The following is a 25263-nucleotide window of genomic DNA, read 5'->3' on the forward strand; positions in this document are numbered from 1 at the left end:
TACTCTGGAAAATAGTCTGGCAGTTTCTTAGAAAAAGGAAACATGCAACTACCATTTAACCTGGCAATTACAATCTTGGGCATTTTTCTTTGAGAAATGAAAACTTATGTTCACACAAAAACCTGTACACAAATGTTCATGCTAGTTTTATTTTACAATAATAGTTTTATAATAGTTGTATTCATAGTAGCCCCAAACTAAAAGCAACCCCAATATCTCTCAATGGGTGAATGGTTAAACTGTGGTACGTCCATAGCATTTAATCAAAATGTGTGATATTAGTGGATGTGTAGCTCAACAGGATAGGATACCATGTAATACTATTCAGCAAAAAAGAGGGGGGAGCAAATTATTGATACTTGCAACATTGTACATGAATCTTCAGGTAATCATTCTGGGTGAAAAAAGCTAATCCCAATAGGTTACACACTGTATAATTCTATTTATATACAACATTCTTGAAATGATAAAATTATAGAAATGGAGCACAGGTTAAGTGTTTGCTGGGAGTTAGGAACCAAGGGATGGGGAGAGGGTTGGGGGTAGCTACAAAAGGGAAAGCGGAGGGATCCCTGTGGTGATGGAACTGTACTCTATCTTGACTAATGTTGATATCTTGTGTATATTGTTACCATTGTTTTGTAAGATATTACTATTTCTTACAACTGCATGTGTATTATTTCTTACAACTGCATATGAATCTACAAGTAGCTCAAAATGAAACGTTGAATTAAAAAAATCAAATGGTGAGAGGAGGGCTAGGACTTATTGAGCACTTACGAGGCAGACACTTAGCTGAATGCTTTTAACAGAGCATATATCCTCACAGTATCCCTGTGAGTTATGGATCATTGTCCCATTTAACAGATGGGAAACTGCAGTGGCTTAGAGATGAGATTAAATTGATAGGAAACATAATTGATAGAGGCATAGCTAGAATTTTAACCGTGGTCCAACTTAAAAAGCTAGAACACAGATCAATGTGATCAATTGTTTCATTTACCTATTTCCACATCACCATGATGTGGAACATTACATATTCTCAGTGGTGTTCCTTTAAGAGACTGATCTCAAAGCAGCATTTGCTATAAACGGATCTGAGAATAATCACGTCCAAGACAAAGATGAATTTATTTTTGTTTCTTTACACATCCCCCCCCCCGCCCGTCTTCAACCCACATCACCAGAGCAGGAGGAGGGTGGTAGTAATTGCTAAGTAAGTCAGTGCCACCACCTGTGACAGCTGTCTCACTAATCACTTTCATCACTCCAAACAAGGAAAACTTGGCTGTGGTGATAAAGCGAGCTCTCTTTCTTCTACCACCTTGTTTTTACCGAACTAAACTTTTTTGGTTAAGTAACTCTCTTTCTTGTTTCATACAATGTCCCTACTGTTAGCATTCCGTTGTTCCTCCCGTTCTGTCAAATGATTTTAAACACTGGGAAACTGAATTCTGAACATCCCTTAAAATGGCACATATTGCGGAATGTCTCCACAGCCAATGCACTGACATTTTTTTTTTTTGGTAGATAATTTAAGGTTGACTCCCAGTTACTTGGATAACACCCCACCCTCTTGAACAAGAGGACTTGTTATGCACTTCCAAAATTAAAACGGTATAAAATAGGCATGCTGTGTGTAGAAGGGCAATTCAGGAAAATATAATACTAACGGTAGCAGCCACCACAACAACAAACCTACTGTCTCAGGTCTCTTCTTAATTCATCTTTCTTGGTTTCTTGGTCAAATGAAAATATTTATTGAAAACTTATTTTTTCAAAATTATTATGTATATATTTTTAGGATGACAAGTGAAAGGTTTTATTGAATGGCCTCCGTTTTTTCAAGTATTTGGAAAGCTGCTGCTGCTGATCATTCAGAAAGTCCACAGTCCTAGTGTTGTCGGCCAGTTTTACTAAAAAGAGGACCTCTGAGTTGGACTATCAGTGACATGCCCATTGGAAGGTAGCCACAGGCTCAGAGAACTCACATTCTTTTATGTCACTGATCATAGCATCAGTACATCCAGGGAACCCCATGACTGCTATTCTGTTCCCAGCTTTCGTTAGGGAAGTAGACAGAGTCCTGACTGCATGTAGAGCCAGCAAGGCTGGGACAGCCCTTACTACCATGCCCTGAGAAACCCTGAGTAAGCGATGCATTTGTATTCCCAGGGCCCGTGTCTTACCAGGCTGACTAGAGAAGTCTTCTGGCCAAAGAACTCTGGCTGGAAGGAGCTTTTCTCATGGGTCATGAAAGCAGTTCTGTATGCCTTGATGATCTAAGCACAACTTAAATATTTAAAACGTCTGCTAATTCTCAGGATCCCTCTTTTCTCTCTCTTCCCTCCTTTTCTTTCTCTCATCCTCCTTGACCCCCTTACCTGGCTTTTCAGAATCTCTTGCCTCTTCAAGCCTAGAGAAATACTCAGCTGGTGGATGTCTTAACTAGTGGTCTCCAAAGTGAGGTGTGGTTGCCTCAGAGCTATTAAAAGTATTATTATTATTATTATTATTATTATTGTTATTGCTATTGGAGTATAAGAGGAAAATACATGCAGTTATATTTGCCTATACTTTTTGGCATCCTTTTGAATTCCATTTTTGTAAATACACAATTTAGTAGTACACAATCATGCATGTGATTTATAATAAAATTATGTTTTTGTATTTATGCTCAATGAATATTTTACTAATCAAAAATATGGAGCCCATGCATCTAAACCATGCTTGGCAGATGATTGCCTATATTTTCAGGGAGAGACATTTTGCAAACATCAGTAGTGACTACTCTAAATATTTTATCGCTGTCTACATTTATGTATTCATTCACTTTAATCTCTTAAAAATTATTATAGCATATAACAATTAGATGATAAGCTAGGTAAATGGCTTTGGTTTGGAATTATTTTTCCTCCCCATGAGCAAGATATTTCCCCAAAAAGTCTTTGGGAGAAAAATGATTTGTCAACTAGAATCTTAGGCCCATTTGATCTCTCCTGAACACAAAAGAACAATTCATCCTTCTCATTAAAACAAAACAAAACAAAAAGAAAAACAAAAATCAAAACTGTGAAATGATGACAATCATTAAATATTTAGGTTAAATATTTTTAACCTACAAGACTGTTGTAAAAACTAGATGACATAATTTCATTAATGTAGCATGTTGTTAATTGGAACCGTTTCATAATGTAGCAGCATTTGGATTCTCAGAAACAGTAACTCCCTCTTCCAGTATATGCTCAATAATATCATTTTCTTAGTATCTCCTCAAAATATATTTCATTCGTCTATGGCTTGGTGGCCAAAAGTGGATGCCCTGGTCTGCTGGAGCCACATGGAGGTAAAAATTTCTTCCCAGACCAATATGTCAAACCTCATTTAATGCATCTGGGAAATATGAATTTGTCCTGCATTTTCCTTCTATAATGGCACTTTATTGCTTACTCACATATATCTCAGGGTTAGTTCTGTGTCCTAAGTGTTTTTCTACTATATTTGCATTTAGCCATCCTGTGTTTTTGTTACTGGATTTGTGTTCTTTGGAGGATGACCTGGCATTTGTTATATTACAATTCAGCTTTGTTGATGAATTAATTTCCTAATCTTTCAACAACACTTTCTATTTTTTCCCCATATCTAGAATTCTGGTAACCCCATCTAACTTAGTATTATGTACAAATTTGATGAATACATTTGTAAGTGTTCCATAAAGATGATAAAAAAAATTACATATCTCCTACCAGAAAGTGTTTGATAGAGCTTCCCAGGTCAATGCCATTAATAACTCATTTTGTCTTCTTCCCTTAGGCTAAAAGAAACATGCAAGGCAGTGGGATAATAAGTGCAATAATATGGGTAAATACCCATAGCTGTGGGGACATGCAGGTATGGTTCCTAACACAGTTTTGGGAGATTAAGGGTTTTCTAAAACCCTGTGACATCTATGCAGAGACAGGTTAAAAAAGCGGGGGGGGGGGGGACGTAAGAAGAATATACCATAATGTAGGTGCAAAGGTCTGAAGGTGAGAGTGCCAGACCAGATTTCTTCTGGGTACTGACAGCCATTCTGTATGGCAGAGAGGACAAGGTGTGCTGGTGAGAGATGAGGCTGGAGAGATTGGCACGTCTGGTTCCTGGGGCACCTTGTCAGCCAGAGTAAGGATGGACTTGGAGATCACTGGGAAGACACCAAAGCACTTTTAAAGCAGGACACTGATGCCTTCAGATTGTTTTGTAGGGAAATTAAAAATTATTCTCCCTTCAGAGTGAAGAACAGATTATAGAGAGGGCCAAATTTCAAGCAGAGGGATATTACAGCTATCTGTATGTATGTCATATCTGTCCTTCTGGGCTCCAGGTACTCTTAAATATGGGAGCTTCTTGTTTCCTTCAAGGGCGTCAGCCCTTGAAAATATGTTATGGATATATCACATCTGTACCTTCTCTCTTGTCGATCATGGCTACCACTCTGTTATAGGAAAACATTAAACTCATCTGGACATATATGCTCTTCACAAAACACCGTTTATATCTTGTACACTGTTGTATGAAAGAGGCTTTCATTTTCTAAGCCACTGCTAATCATTCACTTCATGATGCGCTCCATTCTAAGAATGACTGTTCTGTTGGCTTGCATATCAGTTAGGATATGTTGGCTATCAAAAAACCATTATTTTCTTCGGTGGCCTTATCTTTAAAATGAGAGTGATAATTTTACCTATACAGTGGGGTTATTGTGAGCATTAAATCAGTTAATATAAGTAAAGTGCACAAGCTACTCAGTAAATGCTAAGTATTGAGTTGTGATTATTATAATTGTCTTAGCTACAGATAAGTGTCAGAGTGGCCTTACAACTCCCAGGTGACCTTACCAATGACTTACCAGTGAGGCCTATGAAAGCCCAGATTCCCAGGCTTCACTAGAACAAGCCCTAAGGTATTATTTATGCTCCAGAGCTCCCCATGGGATCAGGGCAGAGTTAGGACTTTGCCTGAATTCACACACCTGCTGAACTTCTCTGTCCTGTTTGCCTCCTCCCTTGCTGTTTTCCCCCAGAACCCTTCCTAAGTCAGTCACTCATACTCACATGCTTGTTTTGGGATTTGCTTCTTATAGGAATCCTGGGACAGGTGCTAGGAGCAAAGAGATGGAACGTTGGGAAGGGGCATTGAAGGGCACTAAGAATGAACTTAGCTTCCTCCAGATGTGGGCTGGTTCTCTAGTAGCTTCTGTGTTGGTTTTTCAGGCTCGGCTGAATTGCCTGGCTCTGGTACACTCCTCTTTCATGTTCAGGACAGAAGCAACGTTAGAGGAAAGCTTATGGAAAACAAGCAGAATTTCAGCCTCGTTTGGAGACAAGGAAATTGCACTTTGGTTACTCTTATTCTCAAGTGTTGAGATTCCCTGTGAATGAGGGTAGCTGAATCAGATGAATCCCTCCCATATTTTCAATGGCTGGGTTTGGCCTGTATAGATTCCAGAGGCTCACTGGTTTAAAGCTACCACAAAAGGCTTTGGTCAGGAAGTCATTTATAACCTCAACCACCAGCAATTTACCCTGATGATTCCCGAGTAACTTTTTGTTCTATTGAGTCAGCCCTTTTGGTGGTGCCACCAGGAATTTCTAACTCATTATCAGAGCCCTCTGTGTTACCACCCCACCCATCAAGGAGGCAGTAGCTCCTAGCTTTCATAGTCTCTGGAAATCAGAGCTGAAGTTTAAGTGTTGTACTTTAAGACTAATAATTTAATTTTCATAAACTTTTAATGCTACAAACTACTTTTATATGTGCTACCTTGGTAGCTCTTTATAACAATATTGTGAAGAAGGTAGAATCGACTGAATTGTGTCCATCTGACAGGTAAGAAAAGTGAAGCAAAGAAAAGGTCAAGTGAGGTCCTTAGAGCCACAGAAAGGGAAGATGGAGAGCTGGGAGTTGAATGGAATCAGGGAGACTTGATTGTGTGTTCTGTGCAGAGGGGTTTGGCCAGGGAGTGTGGGATGAGATGGTAGCTACTTCTCTGTTCTCTAAAACACAGGAGCATGTGGAAGTGAGATAAACTGCCTGTGAACTCAGACAGTCCGGGGCCTCCAGAAATTGCAGCCCCAGAATGGCTTTCTCCGACACAAGCGATTTCTTTGCACAGATTTAGACTTCCTTGCCAAGGTTGACCTAAAGTGGGTTGTCACTGTTGATTCACTGGGCTTATGTATTTAGCTAATTCAGCTAAAATAAAGATTCTGTGTCCTGGGAGAAGAGTCTGGACATGTTAGAGCTTGTAATTCCCACATTTCTGTTTCTGGTTGCGACTGTGGTTTATGGCATGTGGTGATCCTTTCGTTCTATTTAGTAAAACCTTAGAGACAAGTATCTGTGACACAAATGAGTATTGCATGTTTTAGCTGCTGGGGTCCTCACCTGTTGTAAGTAGGTGCCATGGGTTCACCCGGGGGAGACTTGAGAAAATGCTTCCATCTAGACTGCAACAGGCTAAGTTAGTTCTAGGATATTTTCTTACCACTGACTGTGAACTAATGAGACTATTAGATCCCATCTGTGTGAGTTAATATGCTCACTGTGTGCACCACACAGGTGTCCTTTCACACAACCCTGGGTATTGCCCACTGTCCGTCCTCCCCTTCCGTTCGGTCCTTCCTACCCCCATACATTCAGGATTCCATGCTGTCAAGCGCTGGGACACAGGATGGCATACAGCAGGGCACTCAGACTGAGTATCTCTTTCCAGGACTGGTCACTAGTCATCTAGCCTGAGTCACGCTAGAGTTTGGTCTGCCCCAGCTTCCTCTTGCCACATGGGAGAGGCAGGTAAATGCAGTCTATCCCCCTGAACGCACAGTAAAAAAAAAAAAAAAAAACCCACACCAATGAAATAGTATTTGCACAAATAGAAGATAATTAAAAAAAAAGCAAGCACAACCACTCAGCTGCAACAACCACCCCCTAATTTATTGCCTTTAGTACCCACTAGATCATGTTGCGCTGACAGCATGATGAAGTAGGGAAGATGGATACACTGAGTGTCAGCACAGCTGGCTGATTTGCTTTTTAAAAATAGCCCAGGACTCGATCGATAAGTAACCAGAGGCTTCATGTTCATCTTAATTTTCAAACTTTAAATATTATTCTTTCCCCTGTGCCCTGAAATTACAAGAAGTCACCAGTGCCTTGACACTGAGAAAAAGTGGGGCTGAGTGTTGATGTACTAAAGTGGATGTCCTCACCCCCTCCCTTCAGGAGCCCTCCCTCTGAGGCACACCCACACAAGGGGGTAGAGCACTTGAAAAGGACACACTCTGTTACAGAGTTCAAAACACCAATTCACATACCCAGGGCAGGGGCACACTAGGCATGGACCTTGCGTATTGCTCTTTAGGGAGTTAGTGCAGTCTTAGATTGCATTAGTAGATGCTTAGAGTCTGTGCAAAGGGCAAGAGTGTCACTGTACTGTGACCTGCTAACACCTCAAATGTTGAGCTCAGATCTAGGTGCCATACTATAGTTTCAATGACACCATCACCTTTTCTAAAACACGTTCCCTCACTCATATCCTGTATTGACCAGTAGATGTAACATGAGTGGAGAAACGAAATAGAATAATAAAATCTGGAATTTGGAAGGTCTTCAAAGGAACTCTGTGTGCTGGACCTTTGGATTTCCCAGGCCATCAAAACTGACACAGGGTTGCTAATTTTATGTTTTTGTAAGTAAGGATATTATAACGAACACAAACAAAAACTCCCCTTGCGTTCAACATCAATTCATTTTAAAGGGCATTTTAACGCCCCCAATTCAGATTAAAGAGCAGTCTTGTAAACCAGAGTTTCTCAGATGTCAGCGAGTGTCCAAATCATCAGGACAGCTTGTTAAAAATAGACCCTTGGGCCTTACCCCCAGAGATGCAGATTCATAAGGTTGGGGGCTTGAATTCTACATTTATAAAAAGTTCCCAGGTCATGCTGATATTGCTGGTCTGTGGGCCACATGTCAGGGAACACTGCTGTAAAGAAAATAAAATCAGCTTGCTTAGATCTTATTTGTGCTTATACTTATTTTGTCCAGGGCCAAAGAATATTTCCTCATACAAGGGCTTTTGTCTACAGACCCACTGACTGAGTATAACTGTTCACCTGATGCCATATCCTTTCCACTACATATCAAAGCACATGTCATCCATGGGTCTGAAGAATCCCACCCCCTGCTCTATGGCTCTAACTAAAGGTTTAAAGATGGATGTAAGGCTGTCCTCCACCACCTCCCCAACATACTCACTGAATTAGTAGCATCATTTCCTCCAAAGGGGACAGGTGGGGATACCCACCAGGGAAGGCACCAGAGACAGGGAAGTTGTGTTTGTCTGGCCCAAGTGGTGACAAAGACAGGTCTTCCTTTTAGTGGTTTGACTGTTTCTGCCAGAATTTTACTGCCTTGGAAACTACTTGACACATAGAGCTACCTGCAGTCAGTTATCAACTGAGTTTTCGACACTCCTTTACTCAAAAGGGCCTCAGCTCACAGCTCTGCCAGCTCTGCTGGCCCTTGGGTCTACCTCCAGGAAGGCCATCTTTACCTCCATTCAGGAAGTAACCTGGATGGACAGAGTTATTTTTGTTCCATCAGACTGTATTTTTATAAGGCATGCTCAAACGCATCATCTCTTTGAATCTTCATACCAACCCTAAGAAAAAGCTATTATTAGCTCCATTTTTTTAGATGAAGAAACTGATATTTATGCTCAGTAAATGTGTTCAATGTTACCCAGTAGGTGATTCTGTACCACAGCAGTCAGTCCACTCTGGCTGCACCGTAAACTTCTTTGTAAGATTATTCTCATTCAGCTGTGTTCTTCTTTCTACTCTTTCCAACACAGAGAGGTGGCAAAGGTCAAACGTGAAGCTAAATGCAGAGTGGGGATTAACTCTACTATCTCTGTAAGAAGAAACACCCCAAATCCCTATAGTTACATTACAGAAAAGCCACCCAATTAATTCAGTGATGAGATCAGCTACATTGATTGGTTGAAGAGTCAAGCGAACAATACAACTCATTGACTGAATGTTTTATTTTTCAGAGGCTTGTGTAGACATAGCACAGGAAATATCCTCAGAAAGTGTTACCATGGCACCAACCAATTGGTTTGCTTGACCAGCCTCCTCTGTTTCCCCGGGCAGTCTTTTTAGAGACTCACTCAGAGGTCTGCTTACCTAGGTTAGGATCTGAGCACCTCTCCTTGGACTGGATGGTTTTTCAAACAAATGGGCTCATCTTCCAGGATAGTCTTATTTCAATTACTAAGTACCTGTTGACTTTACATTTACAAATTGCTATGTTCCTTTTTTATTAGCAACCCAAACACTGAAAGAGGGCCCACAGTATTATCCTCATTGTATATCAGATGGGGCATGAAAGGCTAGAGAGGGTTAGGTCACCCAGCAAGGTAGATTGGAGCCAAAATTGTTTCTCCCAGTTTGAATGTTCTCTGAACCATCTTCTGCCTTCACAGGGATTAATCAATGAAGATGCATTAACCTTGAGAAACAACTCAATTAGGGAAGAACAGACAGGAATTAGAATAGACATCTTATCAGGACCATACCAAATGGATGCCTAGTGAAATCTCAACTGGGGGAAATGAACTCAAATGAGATGAAGATGTTAAGAGTACCTAATAGTTACACAGCATCTAGCCCTTACTTTGTGCCAGGCACTGTTCTAAGTCATTTAATCTTTAGTTCAGTCCTTAGAGTTAGGTATCACCCCCACTTTACAGATGGCAAACTGAGTTTTCCCAAGGTAATTTACCCTTAGTCAACAGAACTGGGATCTAGACTAAGTAACTTAACTCTGCAAAGTGTATTTAAGCACTGTGCTAAATACTTCTCAAAGAAAGAATGTTCTTCAGTATTCCCTTATATTTTAAGGTAGCGGGTGTGGGGGGGGGTGGGCAAAGAAACCAAACTAAATGTATAAACCTGGCCATTTCCTTCTTTCCTTAAAGCCCGTTTCTGTTACCATGTCACATTCAAAGCAAGTAAAAATTTGTCTATAGCAGCTCTGAAAAATAATACAAATTTTAACTGACCCCTCCCTTAAAGAGGCAAGGAAGAGGGTGAATTTCACCACACAATACACAGCAAAACTTTGTCCCATTAGCAGCTACTTCATGGTCCCCTTAAGCCCTTTACTTTTCATCATCCCATAATCAACTTTTCTGACTTCCTCAGCCAGTTTTCTACAAGCATCCAAGCAACAGACTGAAGTCTGAAAGGTGATGAATCCTTCTAATCCTCTCCCGCAGACTATAGGTAACCTTGGAGGAGACTTTGGAGAAGGAATAATAAGCTCCAGCTTCTGAGAGGAATCCTGAACTCAACTAACAATGAGATCAAGGTAGAGTGAGGACTTTGGCAGGCAACTCACTGTTGAGCTCAGAGAAGGCAACAGCTCACGCCTGCTAATGTTCACGCCTGGGAGCTAAGTTTGCTGCTGCAAGTCTTGGCCCTGGGCTAATATGTGACTAGAAATTCAGGTGTAAAAAAGCACGTATGCCAAAATCAGCTGTTTCTTAGCAGTTGAGTTGAAGCAGCTGAGGAAATCTAAAATAATACTTCTCAACATATGTGCTGTGCTGTCTAAAAGTCACAGAACTGTCGAGAGAAGATGAGAAGGCTGGGGCTTGAATCCCATGAAGGGGGAAGGGTGGGGGAGGTAGGAAGAAAAGTGTACAATAGACACTGGGTGTCCAGTCTTGTATTTTTGACATCGACTTTTTCATCTTGGACACCAAGAGTTCCAGCACATAGAAAGCACACATCCAAATCCTGTCTTACCCAGACTTCTAGTGCATCATTTACCCACATAAATATCTACACAATTAAATGACGCCCTGTCCAGTCTCATCTGTAACTTTGTCTTCAGGTTCAGCCCTTTGGAGAATAATGGCAAGTAGTCAACAATCCACCTACTCTTATTTTTAAGAATCCACATTGTGCCGTAGCCAAGTAGAGCACTGGAAATAGAGATTTTTTTTAAGCCAAGGTTCAGTTAATTGAGAAGGTCACAGTTGAAAGAGGGTGAGAGGTTAGCAAATCATTGATTCAAATATGACATAATCATACTCGAATATGCACAGAAGACTGAAGGTTCTCCAAAATGGATATAGCTAATCTATAGGAAGGCTTCAAGGTGGAGGTGATACATGAGTATCTGCATTGAGCCTTAACGTGTGTTAGGAGTTTACCCGGCATGCACAAGAAAAATACAGTCTTTAGTAATTGGCTACTGCATGTCATTGTATATTATTTTCATTTAAAAGGCAAAGCTCACATCCATTTCAGACTTTTAACAATCCATCTGAAATGGTTTTCATCTTTTTGCTTTATTAATGCAAATGCTTTCACAAAGAGAAAATTTCTGCTCAGGCCTTGCTGAGTGTTAAATAAAACAGAATTTCCTTCTTATGTATGGCACACTTCCTTTTCCTTTTATTATCATCATTTGGATTGATGTAGTAATAAAAGATCCTGAAACCAAGTATTCAAATATATTAGAATTCATGCCCCTTGGGTCTTCCTTATCTGCTTTCTTTGATAAGGCTATTTTTTGGAATAGGTGGGGAAAAAAGCTAAAACTTCTTCATTTTTGAAAAATAAACACATACGCAGCACTTTTTCTTTAAACATTCAAGTTTGTGTATATATAAATGAAATCTTAATTTTTATAATTATAACTATGAGGAAGGTGTCATGGTAAAGTCATGAAAGTTGGTATGTATGCGGTTGAAGGAAACTTTCTAGAATGCTCCTGGGAGTCACCCTGAGTTGCAAAGCATTTCACGTTTATTCTTTAATAGGTTGTGGCTGACACATACCAGGGCACTTAAAAAAGTATCTATTGAATGTATCTATTGAGCAAATATTAATAAAAACAATGGCCAAATACTGGCAAACGATAGTAATATTATTTTATCTTTAGATCAAACCCATGAGTTGGTTACTGTCATCAATCCCATTTTACATATGAGAAGAGTGAGGCTCCAAGAATTAAGTAAATTGTTAAGGTCACACATCCTAAATGGCAGAGTCTAACTTCCAACGCAGAGTGCTCTGACTGGTAATTCTTGCCTTACAATGACTATATGTCCTGCACTGTGCTAGATCCTGGACCCACACAACCTATAGGGTGGGAACTCTCAAGGAGCTGGCATGGTACTGGAGAGTTCAAAGGTGCACAAAGATAGTCAGCAAGAAGAGGGAGTTACGAAGACACTTTTAGAAGACAGTGGAGCAAGGAGGAGGGGCTTATCAGTGAACTGCTTAGTCTTCTGGCTGGTGCAGGATCTAAAGTGACTTAGACCTGAAGAGAAAGACAGATTTGAGCTGCAAAGAATTAAATCAGGGTTGTCAACTTAAAGAACGAGTTTGGCCCTTGATCCAACAAACTAGCAAAGCTGACCCATTTGAACCATCTAAATTGTTAGATTGCCTGCCATGACAAGACGGAGGGGAAAGCCCACAGCTCTGCTGCAAGGAGGGGCTTGCAAACAAAGACGCTGCTTTTTGATCACCCAGAGAGGTGCCAGGGGAGAGGCGTGGGGACATACTTCGTAACCATGTTATAAAGCAGGGCTTTATGGGGCGCCTGGGTGGCTCAGTCGGTTGAGCGTCGGACTTCGGCTCAGGTCATGATCTCGCAGTTCATGAGTCAAGCCCCACATCGGGCTCTGTGCTGACAGCTCAGAGCCTGGAGCCTGCTTCGGATTCTGTGTCTCCCTCTCTCTATGCTCCTCCCCTGCTCACACCCTGTCTCTCTCTCAAGAATAAAGAAAAAAAAAATTAAAGAAAAAGGCAGGGCTTTGTGTACGTGCGTGCTTCTCCCTGATTCAATCTTTGCTTGTTTAAGTTTCTTAAAGGGGTCTTTCCGTCCTTCACCCGTGAACTAGCTGACATTTTTTAAGGAACTGAAACTGGGGATGAAAGGTAACTGCCACCTAATACTAATTGTACTATGTTCAAATATTCCCCCCGAAAAATAATATTTAAAAGAAAACAAAAGTCTGAAGAACTCTGAACAGTCCAGATAGATTACATTTATAAACAAACACCTTTCTTACTTGCAATTTATCCTGTAAGACCCACGATGGCAAAGACCAATTGTTACCCATCTCAGAATCTCACCCTAGACTGACACTACCTAATATTTTTGTATCATGAATGTGTTCTTCTTCCTGTTGTCTTTCCTCAATGGAAGTTTAGACCCTGTGTGTGTTGGTCGCCGCTCTATCTCCCACACCTGGAAGGGTGGAGGGGTACAAGAGCTCAGTAAACATTTGGTGATGGATTAATAGCCTATCAATTAACACAGTGCTAGAAATATGGTAGGATGGTAGGAGCTTAAAACATTTCCTAATGAATGAATAAATGAGGTTCCAACACCCTCCCTTCCCCAGCAACTTAAAGAGGTAGGACGGCATGAGTTCAGATGAAATCTGCTTATTTTGCACCAGTGTGGGGGGGGGAGGGGAGGGAGGGTGTTTCTCAGTACTGTGCTTGTAGCTATTTAGCTCTGTTATGTAAACGTACATTTTTAAAGTTCCTTAGATTTTAGACTAATTGGCAGCATTCTTTCTTCCAAATATAATGGAAAACGAAATAATCTGTAGTTTTAGGCTCCATATAGCTCAAAATTCAGTGCCATGAAACGTTATCTATGTTTCTCATAAACACATTTACGTGGGCTCTAAATGCAGTATTGGTGAGCTTTTTATAACACCGAGATCCAGAAAAAAGTTAAAGAAGTTCCAGATTTGTAGCAGTTGGCAAGAGCACAATGGCTTGATATCTCTTCCCTTAAAACAAGCCACTACTGGGGCGCCTGGGTGGCTCAGTCAGTTAGGCATCCGACTTCAGCTCAGGTCATGATCTCACAGTTTGTGGGTTCGAGCTCTGTGTCGGGCTCTGTGCGGACAGATCAGAGTCTGGAGCCTGCTTCGGATTCTGTGTCTCCCTCTCTCTCTGCTCCTCCCCCACTCATGCCTTCTCTCTCTGTCTCTCAAAAATAAAATAAAACATTAAAAAAAAAAAAAAAGAAGCCACTAGTTGTCAATCTCAATTATCTAGAATAAAACAAAAAAAGGTAAAAAAATAAGTAAAAAAAAGTCCTTTGCTTTGTCAAAACAGTCTTTTTAAAAGTCTGATGGCTGAAGCCCATGCCCTCCACCCACACGAAAGCCCCTTGGGACTTTGTGCTCAGAAACAATGCTAACCAACAGATTCCAAACCCAGGCACAATGCAAGGGGCAAATGAGAAGGGCTTGGAGGCTGCTGGAGACAGTGAGAAACAATACGAGAGAGCCAGAAAGTTAGAGAAAAGAGGTTAAAGAAAAGAAGTGAAAAGGAACACAAGATGTCTACAAGGTTAGTCCTCCTGAAATCATTTTGGACAAGAGCTTTTTACAGCACACCAGTTTTTAAGGGCATTACTCTCCTATGCAGAAATGTATTGTGTTAAGTTTGCCCCAAAGTAATAAATACACTGAATTTCTTCCATTTAGGTAGGCAAGGGCTGATGGTTGTATTGTAAGTGTATTTTATTCTAAAAAATGCTTATTTTCTTAGTAGAAATTTCTGTCTTAGTCACCATGAGCCCTGAGGTTAGGTCACCATAATTTAATTCACTTTCAGTTCTTTAAAGGAATCTATTACAAATCCAAACATGCAAGAGAAAATGGTACAGCCACAGGATCAGCAGAAAGGGGAGTGTTTTACTGTAAAACTGTAGTCAGTATACTATTCTCTCAAGAACATTCCATTCCATTCCATTCCATTCCATTCCATTCCATTCCTTCCCCTTCCTCTCCACTCTACTCCATTTCATTCTCAACTTTCACCTTACCGGCTCCTAAGGGATGAACTTTCCTCCTTCAGACATTAATGCTTTTTCTAGCACTCTAGGACTATAATGTTTGCAATAATCCTATGCGTCTTAAGTATCTGTAAACAATTGTTCTATTTTAAGATTTACTTTCCTATAATGTCCCCTTTTCCCTTTATTTAATTAAAATAGGCTTGTTATGAAAATATGGACCCCACAGAAAAAATATATAAAAAAAAATTCCTTGTAATTACATCAGCCAAATGACAAGCATGTTGTGTACTTCATACACATAAACATGCACACACATGGTATGTAAAGTTCTATAGTTTGGTTTTTCACTTAATGTTTTAGCCTGAGTATTTTTCCACATCATTAAAAATTTACTAAGAAAACATTTTAACACATACGGGGTTTTGGTCACAAAAATATATCATTGTCATTGTTGAATCATATCTTTACTGTTACATATTTAGGATGTAAAAGAGTCAAAATATTTTGCAGCTGAAATGTGGAGAAGGGCAAAGACTGTGATATCTTTGAGAGTCTGAAGCAAAGTTCTAGACTCCTGTGTGTGTGTGTGTGTGTGTGTGTGTGTGTGTGTGTGTGTGTGTGAAGGCTAGGGTGGTAGGCTAACCTAATAAGTGCAACCTTGGCACAGGTGCCTCTGCTGTTGTTTCCAGTAAGATGGGGTTTTGTGTGCTCTCATTCAGGTGCTGTTTACATTAGGAATGCTGCTAGAACCTCAGTCATCTGTGTGCCATTCGCCATATAGACATATGTTCTGAAACATCTAGCTGTTTTAAAATCTTTTTAACTGCCATATAACATAAAGCCATTCCTTAAATAACTTAATCCACTTTGAAGTGAGCTATATGAGTATCTGTTTCCTTTGCCTGTCCTGTTTTCTTTCATTCTGCACTCTACATTGGAAACAATCATATCAGGCATTTCTATAGTTTATTAACTATATTCTTCAGCAGTAGAAAAATAAGTAAAGGCTGAGAAAATTTCCTCTTTAATATTTCAGCACAAAGTGTTGCTATTAAGAGTTTGGAAGAAAAATGGTACCAAGAATAAATTACTATGCTATGAATGAGTAAGATAATGTATCTAGGAAGGAAGCAGATTATGGAAAGTATTTATTTAAAAGAAGGAAAACTATAAATGTACATTGTAGTGGGGATGTAGCTTGGGCCTCAGCCTGTTACTCTCTGCTTCTAAGGTTCAGACATGTCTGCAAATCTTTATCACACTGATAGTAAATATATAAATAAAGTTTACTCATATGGAGCCCCAAGTTTTTCGTAAGGGTGGGAGATGTGGTTAAAGGTGAATCCACTGTTGCAACGTGTGTTGAACTTATATTGTGGTCCAGTGGAAGTCTAGTAAGGGTAGGTTGGGGGGTGAGCATGGCACTAAATAATAAAAAATACCAGGAAGAACCCATCCCAATGAAAGAGAGATTCAGTTGAGATGCTCCTGCCCATGTAAAAAAAAGTCTTAGGTGTTGGTGAGGAACAGGAAGCCTGCCTATGGCATGGTATTTATGACTCAAATTAGTCTCTGACCCGGAGTCCTGGAAACATGGTCAGGTCCTGGGGAAAGAGGGGAATAGAAGGAAAATCTGAAAGAACCTAAACTGTCTAGCTCATTGGGATTCAAGTCACACTTCTTTAGTACCCTTCTTTAACCATAAAACAAATCCATTCTCTTTACTCTATTGTAGGCTATGGAACAGTCTGGATATTTTTAAAGGAATCACCAGGAGATAATGACCAGGCCAGATAGGCCAGCAAGAAAGACAGGCCCATTATGCAGAAGACAGCATATGCACAGTGCCTGGTAGATGGGGCAAAAGGCAGTGGAGCTGTGGAAGCAGCACCGTCAATAGCAGGGGGGAAGGCTGGGAGGGGGAAGAGGGTGGTTGGTGTTGTCCCTGGTGGAGCCTCAAGTAAATACTTATATTATGAAAGTTGCTTCTGCGCATAGGGGAGGCATCACCTGGAAACTCCCAGGAGGATGTGGGGAGGGGGAAATGTACTGAGTACTGGAGTTTGTGCATGAGCAGCTAGGGAATGGAGCCAGGTTAATTGGGTTACAGGTGGTAAAATTTAGTTAAGTCCTATGATTTACATATCACATACATATACCATTTTAGTGCAGAAACACTTCAAATTTAAATAAGTTTTAGAAGCAGTGAATTTCAAAGATCTCCCTTGGGGTCAATTAAGACCTGCATATGTACCTTCAAATATTTAAGGGAGTTATTCCTCAATTGAGGGGCAGCTTGAAGTAATGCATACTCAAATAGAAAGACTGATAAAATGGCCTCTGAAAAGGGCTTCTGTTTTCTGTTTCTAAATGGATGAATCCAGATTTGTACTTTATATCAAGCTCTGTATACATAGGAACATGATGGTAATGATAAACCAGTGAATTATGCCCAACATGTCTATCTCAAAATGCTTTCTCCTGCTGGAGTCTGGTACGCTCACCATCCCTCCCTCTATACCTTCTTATTTCATTTATTTAAAGTTTTACTTATTAAGTTCTACGTGATGGATGGTGTGGATAATAGAGATGCATAAAGTACAGTCACTAATCTTATTGCTATTCCATTCTTCTTTTTGTTATACAATCTGAGTCAGTAGAACTAGTGTGGCCACTTGAACATTTCAAGTCTGACATCAATGAAAATTCACAATACAATTTTAAACTATTGCATTTAGTGTTTATGGAAGTTTTGTGACTACAGGAGGAACACATCAAATCCTTAACTCTTTGCCTAGTTTTTCTTTGAAAAGTGTGAACCAGAATAAAATATATGAGTACAGACTAAACAAAAGCAGGGTACTTTGTAATAATTCTAGGAGTAAATGTGTTTATGATTATTTTAAGAGAATTGATAGTTTTTCCTTTAGGAAATTACTAGGGATTACAATGGAACTCAAAAGGAAAAGGATTCAACATACATATGTTCATGTAGTTGTACCTGAAACACAGAAAGTGCTGACAGTATGGTTAAAATACATATATATCAGATAAGTAAAATGTTGCTTTTTTTGAGGGAGGGAGGAGATTGGGATGTTTGGTTGAATTTGGACCCAGAGAAAATCTTATATAAGAGTTAAATGCACCTATGCTTTGTAAATAATATATATTTATAGGTAATAATTAAATATTATATGTATATATATTCATACTTACATATGGGGGTTGTTTGATGCTTATACGTTTTTGACATGCTACTACTTAACTTATGAAAAAATGAGAATTATGGTAATTATGAAGAGAATAATGGAGAAAAAACAAAAATATAGTCTCTTTCCTTCCAGAATAATGGAGAAAAAACCCAAAATTTAGCTGGTAACTTTTCTAGAATATCAGGTATTGTAGAACTGTTGTCTCTTTCCAGTAGAAGTAAGGAGGGAGGGAGTTCAGAGTTTATTGTTGAAATCTACAGGTGAAAATTCCTCTACAAGTAAAACTAATCCTAGTATATATAATTAGTCTAGTCCTTGGTCATTACCAGGTCATTTAGGTCAGTCTAGGAAAGATAATTGCTAGTGATAAGGAAGATAAGTTGATGAATCAATAATCTATGGATGAAAGACTTCTACATATTTTAAATCATTGAAGTAAGTAAATTACATTGATGCCCCTTTAAGGAAATGGAAGAGAATCCAAGTCTACTCCCATTTGGCACACAAATGAGCCATTCCATAATAATATTATCTTGACTGTGAAAAGAACAGAATCTTTGTTTACATGTAAGCTGGAAAACTTTTAAATAAAAATCCTGAGAATTGAGAATATAGTACACTCTCTGAGGCCAAATTATGACCTCAGTTATAATCAAAGACAGTACAAAGAGCTCCAAAAAAGAGATAAGAAAGGGACAAAGAGAAGAGACAGGAAAACAAAGTCGCCAGAAAAATGTTTGGCAGAAGCCCAGCGTAAGCCTGACATGTTCCCCCGAGGCCTTCTGCTTGTCTGCAGCCCTCATCCACCACCAGCTTCCCTTGCCTGAAAAAAATGCCAGTGACCCCCTTCCAATGCCTCATCACTACCAAACGTATCAAAATAAATAGGCCCAAACAAGCCCATATTGCATGGTTCTCCAAAGAAGTTTCTTCTCATAAGAACAAAATTTCTCATTTACAAGATTCACAAAACAGGGAACTATATTGTAATGAAGCCTGTACTACTCAATGAAAACATTTTCTTTTTTTTTTTAATGAAAATATCTTCTTAAACACATTAAAACCTATAAACATTTAAAAAGAATTTTAATGTTTATTTCTGAGACACAGACACACACACACACACACACACACACACACACACACACACACACACAGATCGTGAGCAGGGGAGGGGCCGAGAGAGAGGGAGACACAGAATCCAAAGCAGGCTCCAGGCTCTGAGCTGTCAGCACAGAGCCTGACACGGGGCTTGAACTCACAAGCTGCGAGATCATGACTTGAAACTGAAGTTGGACACTCAACCAACTGAGCCACCTAGGCCCCCTATAATTCTCTACTTCTTGACATGTGTGTTTGTTTAAATAAAAGATAAGCATATATTTCCTTATGATAAATGGAGGAAAAATACACCAACTGCTTGGTATGTGTAGAAAGGGACAAGGATTCAAGGCATTTCCTATTGCAATCTGCTGCTGCCACTAACATACTTTGTCACCTTAGGACAGTATCTTAAACTTCCTGGGCCTCGGTTTCTAGAACTATGAATTGATTGAGCAGGAAATTTATAAGGTTGTTTGTTAGTTTGATGATCTGTGATCTATCCACACCAGTCAATTCCAAACGGCATGCTGGAAATACCATTTTGAGAGTCACTTAGAGGATTTGGTACAGACGGAAGGAGGCATATATGTTTTTCATACACTTTTAAAAAAGAAATATAAGGTCTTACTCTCCCCGAGTCAACTAACCACATTCCAAGGCCCTTGATCTCATATTGACCAAAAACATCTGATGTGATCCTTATCACTTGATTTAAACACTTTTGAGACTTAGAATTGTACACATTTTAGTACCAGCTGGCACAACATAGATCATTTCCTTTGACTCTCAGATTTTAGAGATGGGATAACTGAGGTCATAGTACCACTCAGTAGCAAGAATAGTACCAGAGCCCAGGTCCCACAGTTTGTGCCTAGTGATCTTTCCATTGCCAGAATCTACCTTTAGAAGTCTGATTTGGACACATGGCTCATTGTTAGGCTTTGAGAATTCCAGTGAGGTTCACCAGCAGGCTTTTGTTTCAGTAGCTCACATGTTCAAATGCCAGTAAGAGGTTAGTAAAATAAATGGATGTCAGATCATCACCTACCAAAAAATCACACTCTTGATAATATTGAAACCGCAGTCATGGGGACACCAGATTTCCTTAAAATATCTGTAGATAAAGAAAGCAAAATCACAGTAGATATGAACTCAGCCTCCAGTATAGCCCACAGTGATCCCTGCTTCTTGGGATTCATGCCCTTGTGTGATTCCCTGCCACACTGTATTACAGTTGGTCCATGTGACCAACAGAATATAGCAGAAGTGATGATATATCATCCCTTCTACTCCTAAGAAATTAAGTAGCTTCAAGAATTTTAGGCTCTATTTTTCTCTTGAGGCTTTATTTTCATCTGATCAGATGGGTTCTAGAATCATTTTAGGAGTTACATTCTGTAATAACAGTTACATGTTGATCATTTCTTTATGTAAAGCTTTATTTAATCCAAACAGTTAGATGTGCACAAAATGTCTCATTTCTTCATTTAAATAAATCAAGTTAATTTGGTCCCTGATTTCTATGTTATTAGACAGATGAGAAATCTAAGCTCAGTTATTATTGAAGCCTCTTCCTCTCCATCTTTCAGCATCTGGCCATGGTCTTAGTCATTGCCAAAGCAACGAAGAGGGCCTCTGGCCTTCTGTTCCTACCCTGGCCCTTTATGTGCTTATTGTCTGATAGTGCAGCACATTTTCTTCAGGCCCAAGCTGGGCCATGTGCTTGCAGTGGTGGGAGGAAAACCACAGAGAGAACAAACACTGTACAATGCCTCAACAAATCATCCTATGGCAGGCCGTTACAGAGCAAGTTAAATGATGGGAAAAACAGAAAAGAAGTAAGCAACATGGTGCCAGCCTTCAGGTTTCTTAAACACTCAATGGCAAACAGGAAGTGCAAAAACAATAAACCAAGAAACACAAATGGAGCATTTTAAGACGTACCATTTAAACTGCAAGGGCTGAAGGAATCCACAGGAGGAAATGACCACTGTAGAGTGGGCTTAATAATAATAAACACATGTATATATAATCCCTCACATTTGTATGGAATTTTATATGTTATGAAGGATTTTCCCCACATTTATAATTTCATTTGAGATATTCTTTAAAATGAGGTTGGCAGGTTAGATATTAGCAGCTTCATTTTATGGATAAGGAAACTGTGACTCAGCTGGCTTTAGTGGCTTGTTCAGTGTCACAGAGCTGGTTAGGAGAGGAATAGAAAATTGAGCCCAGATGTCTTTCTACCTAGTCCTTTCTTTGGTCCTTCCTCCACCATTCACCATGGTGAATTGGTTCCCTCGAGTTAAGTTCTAAAGCAGGTTGGAAATCTCTATGTGGAAAAGAAAAGGTACATCCAACAGTGGCAAGGAGTCCCAATGCCCATGGGAGAGCATGAAAATATATGAGAAGGAAATGATCAAGTAGGTGGAAGGTTCTGGATATAAAATAGAAAAGACAAGGTACGAAACACTGAAAGAATGCCAAGTGGTGACTAAGGGAACCATTGATATTAGACAGCAAACTCCCCCCTCCTGCCCCCTTGACTAAGAAGTTTACCTCTTACATCTCTTCAAACATGAACAAACATAAAGAAAACAACAGCGTCTTCATGTGGTCCATCATCCAATGCAGGCATATACAATCCCTCTTGGACCCTTTCTAAATCTTAGTCACAGTGAGTGACATCATTCTCATTTCTTGTTTTCTGGGTCCTATATCTAAAGCTTATATTTGGTCTGGACCACACAGACAGAGGAGAATGAAGTCGTTAAGAAGGACATCATATCTACTCGCCGCTACACCTCTATAATTCTTAGCGATATTCCATATTGCCACCCACAAGGACCCCATCTAAACCAGTGCAAGAGCTTCCAGGGAGGTGCTACTCGAGCCAGCTTCCTCCATAGAGCACAAAGACAGGGACGGAGCTCAGGAGATGGTGTAATGTATCTCTTAGTGGGACAAGACAGAAGGGCTCAATGGGATGGAGAGCCAATTGAGGATAAGATGCCAGATGGGTATGGTGGACTGTTATGGTGTTGTGATGCTCTGTTAATCTTTTCATAAATATTGTGTGTGGCCTGAAGCTTTGGTGTTGAGAATCTACAGTGATTTCTGTAGTTACAAATAAGAGAGTTATTAGCAAATGAAAAAAAAAAACCAAAACACCTCTACCAACATGAAATCTCTTTCCATACCCCTCGCTCTCAACATTGTTATCTATTTTAATAAGCAACAGTATTCTGGCAAATGAAAATTCTCAGAATCCTCAATCACACCCTTATCCCAGAGCCTAGACTTAGTTGGAAAGCTTTATGGCTCTGACTCAGTAGAGCTGGTTATCCTCTTTAATTGGATTGATGGCGACAATTGTAATTACCTTAGATGAGATTGCCTGTAATGTAATTATGCTTCCTTCATCAGCCTGCGCTGGACTTGTGGAACACAACAGAAGATGCCTCCAATTACTGAGAGGTTAAGCAGAGCGTCATATTGCCCCACAAATCATGTTTGTTACTGTATAGGATTTTAAAAATTATGTAGGGAGCTGAAGGAATTGTCCTGTAAAGCAGCTTTTCTGATCCAAAGATGTTCCTGTGTCTGCTATAAAGTATAGAGTGAGATGGCTACATTCCAGAGCTGTTTTTTTTTATTTGAATAAAAAAACTATTTTTAAGGACTTGACAGAGAGAGCCAATAGTAAACTGTATTTTCGCACTGTTTTGTTACTACTTACTGTTTATAAATAGTGATGGCATCTTAAAAGAGATTTTTGTAAAAAAAATACAATACACAGTAAAGTTTAACTTTATTTTTTTATGATTGGAAAATTTACAGTTTCTAAAAGTAACACAATAAATAACAGGAGGTAATTTTAAAATCCTAGTCTTTATGATAGATGGAGCTATAATTAATACCTAAGGAGTCAGCTGCCTTACTCCAATAATGCCTCTCTCTATTTTCCAATTAACACATGGAGAACTTTAAAAATTTTCAATTGGAAGCCCAGCCTCTAAACAGGACAAGTCTGCCAAACGTACTGCAAACACATGTAGTTTAGGAGAAATGGCACATACTGGAAATCCACCCCAATCTTATTAACTTTTGCATTGCTCTCATTAAAAATAGAGCTGCTTACGGGTTCTTCCTTCTGAAGCATATGAAACATAGAACTTGGAAATGTGCCCTTTTGAAAAACTTATTCCTGTATTCACAAACCAGATGGTGCACATCAAATGCATCCTGACTTCCTAATGAAATAAAAAAAAAAAAAAAAAAGGATTCCTATTGTGTTCTTTAATAAGATTAACGCATCCTCAATTGCAACTTTTGACAGATACTCCTGGAAAGTTAAACAACTTGCCAAACGCTGTCCTGCTGGCCCTGGACAGGAAGGCCTCAGCTGAGCTGAGGAGCTTTGGGCCATGCTGAGGGGCACCCTGCTTTTAATCCTTCCAAAGGAGGCTCTAGTAGAAGTGGAAGCCTTGCCACAGCGGCTGCTCACAAAGAAACCTTCTGTCTCTGAACATCAGAGACAAAGAGTCTGCTGTCTCATAAAAGGGCTAATCAAGCAAGAAAAAGACAGTCTCTCTCCCTCTCTCTCTCTCCTCTCCCTCTCCCTTTCTCTCTCCTCTCTGTCTGCCTCCCGCCCTCCGGTCCACTGCGTAGTCTAGCCATCGAGGTGCTAGGATGCTCCCATCACTAACGCCACCAATAAAAACCTAATTTTAGGCACATTTGTATGTGACACTCATGATTTTGAAACACCAGTAAAAATGTATCCAAGCCAATGAAATGAAGTTGGATTCTTCCAACAATTAGAGAAGAGTATAATGTTGCTTACCTTGGAGAAGGTTGGCTTGTGTGGTCAAAAGTCTGAAAAAAGAAAAGAAAGATGGATTAATTTTCTATTATTCTGACTTTTGCCACCATGATACTGTATTAAATACGGCTGTGGTACGTCTATTAATTTAGTAAATCCACGTGCCATTTTCTCTTGCCTGAAGTAATAGAATGGTGTAAGGCAAGCTGGATTCTGACCTGAATCCAATTGCTGTATTTAGTTCCTCTATTAAGTTAGGAATATGTTCGGCCAAGGAAAAGCATCCTCTTGAATAAAAAACTGTGGCAGAGTAGACACTGTAGCTGTCAAACATTATTATTTTCTTTAACTTTCAACAACTTGAAGATCTCTGGTCCACTCTGTCTTATTTTATCTCCCTACACAGATGAGAAAATTTTTTCTTCATGCTGAAACACCCTGTGTCATGAAATGCAACATCGTATCTCATTTTTCTTCACGAACTGCTCTAATTTAACAGTTGGGCTGGAAGAGCACACATTAGGATCAGTCATATAACACCCTGCACTTGGAAATAACAAGTTGGAAGCTTCACATCCTACAAAATAAATCAGTTACTCTATCAATTCTATAAGCCTAAGTGTCTGAAAATTGAAGGAAGGTATTTTGAACAGCATCGTGCAAAAGCTGTTGCTGAGTTAGGTGTTCAGTTAAGCTGAACATCATGTCATGTTCCTAGTTTCCTGGGCCGAAAGCATTTATTTTACACTTTAAATATGCATACCTTCTAACTTGGACTAGAAACACTTAATTTAAAATAACACTACCACCACCAGGTGATGCAGTATAGGGTTGATCAATACTTGAAGATTTGAAAAAATTTCCCTAAATGTCACACAATTCCCCGGGACCAGGAGCTTTTCCTTCCTTTAAGGTATGACTCTTTTTCCTCTTGATGTTTTGCCATTAAAAAAAGAAAAAGACAAAGAAAAAGAAAACTATTTAACAAACCACTACCAAATCAATCTAAAGGTTAGCATTCTTTTTATTTCAGTGCTCCTTCTTAATGGGCAAAAATTGATTGATTAGCTCACCTAGAACATTCTTAGCCTTAGGGCAGAAAGAGTGCTTTGTACACAACAGTGGACTGGATTTTAAAGAGAAAAAGAAAATCAACATTCAGGAATACAGGAAAGTTCAAAAAGGGAAGGAAATAGAAAAAGAAAGTTCTGAAAGTGTATTAAAATT

The 25263-nt window shown here is 39.5% G+C and overlaps 1 protein-coding gene across 1 annotated transcript in view; it reads right to left on the minus strand.

Annotated features, from left to right (window-relative positions):
• The window catches only part of SEMA6D (semaphorin 6D), a 556581-nt gene that overhangs the window by 147161 nt on the left and 384157 nt on the right, over nt 1-25263 (minus strand). The window contains exon 4 of the mRNA XM_027067177.2: nt 24058-24089. The gene's annotated coding sequence lies outside the window, so the exon portion shown is untranslated. The remainder of the gene's footprint in view (nt 1-24057; nt 24090-25263) is intronic.

Source organism: Acinonyx jubatus, chromosome B3, assembly GCF_027475565.1.
Source record: "Acinonyx jubatus isolate Ajub_Pintada_27869175 chromosome B3, VMU_Ajub_asm_v1.0, whole genome shotgun sequence".
NCBI lineage: Eukaryota > Metazoa > Chordata > Mammalia > Carnivora > Felidae > Acinonyx > Acinonyx jubatus.